Source organism: Schistocerca piceifrons, chromosome 8, assembly GCF_021461385.2.
Source record: "Schistocerca piceifrons isolate TAMUIC-IGC-003096 chromosome 8, iqSchPice1.1, whole genome shotgun sequence".
NCBI lineage: Eukaryota > Metazoa > Arthropoda > Insecta > Orthoptera > Acrididae > Schistocerca > Schistocerca piceifrons.
In genome coordinates this window covers 313102512-313103758 of record NC_060145.1, presented here as the reverse complement: position 1 = coordinate 313103758, position 1247 = coordinate 313102512, and the positions used below count along the sequence as shown (strand labels likewise).

Below are 1247 nucleotides of genomic sequence, written 5' to 3'. Positions count from 1 at the left end.
TCAGCTTAGCCACAGCCTGGGGGATGTTTCCAGAATGAGATTTTCACTCTGCAGCGGAGTGTGCGCTGATATGAAACTTCCTGGCAGATTAAAACCGTGCGCCCGACCGAGACTCGAACTAGGGACCTTTGCCTTTCGCGGGCAAGTGCTCTACCAACTGAGCTACCGAAGCACGACTCACGCCCGGTACTCACAGCTTTACTTCTGCCAGTACCTCGTCTCCTACCTTCCAAACTTTACAGAAGCTCTCCTGCGAACCTTGCAGAACTAGCACTCCTGAAAGAAAGGATATTGCGGAGACATGGCTTAGCCACAGCCTGGGGGATGTTTCCAGAATGAGATTTTCACTCTGCAGCGGAGTGTGCGCTGATATGAAACTTCCTGGCAGATTAAAACCGTGCGCCCGACCGAGACTCGAACTCGGGACCTTTGCCTTTCGCGGGCAAGTGCTCTACCAACTGAGCTACCGAAGCACGACTCACGCCCGGTACTCACAGCTTTACTTCTGCCAGTACCTCGCCTCCTACCTTCCAAACTTTACAGAAGCTCTCCTGCGAAAGACTGTTCATAAAAGTTTTTTAAATTAAGAAAACATAACAATTTAATTTTTTAAGGCAAGAACGAAGAACCAAATCATCTTTATTTGTACTATGTGCACCGTTTTATACCACAGGTGTAGATAAGTGTCGTAGAAACATGAAAAACAATCATTTTCACAGCATCGAGCACATCATACAAATGCTGCATTATCACATTTGCTACTGTACCATTACAGTATGAACCCATACGGAACTGATCTGGAGCGAAGCTGCAAGATTTGGCCCGAGAAGTACCAAAACTGTTAAGCTGCCAGGAGTACTGGAATTAACACACGCAGCTTTTTCACACGTCACTGGCGGGATATAGAACGGCTCGTCATAAAAGAAGAAGACAAAATGCTACGTCTGGTTGGCTTCGTGGATTCTGTTGTTAATAGGCTCGTTACCAACGCAGCAAGTGACACGGAACTGAAATGTATTTCTCGGATTCGGATAAGGAAGGACTGAAGAGGCCAGACGACTGAATGTACTACCTTCAGTGGCTTTAGTATTTAACTACGGTGAAATCTTTCAATACTCTCTTACGTTACACACAGTTTATGCAGAAAAATTACCCTTTGGTTAAGTCAGGAATTTCGATCATTCTTGTTTTTAATTACAATAGTACGTTAGCTAAAAACGATAACGTATTGCGGCATACGACTAGTA

At 45.1% G+C, this 1247-nt stretch overlaps 1 non-coding gene across 1 annotated transcript; it reads right to left on the bottom strand.

Moving 5' to 3' along the window:
• Positions 1–398: 398 nt before the first annotated feature.
• Positions 399–473, bottom strand: Trnas-cga. The gene has a single exon. It is a non-coding gene; the product is annotated as a tRNA-Ser (tRNA).
• Positions 474–1247: the final 774 nt, after the last annotated feature.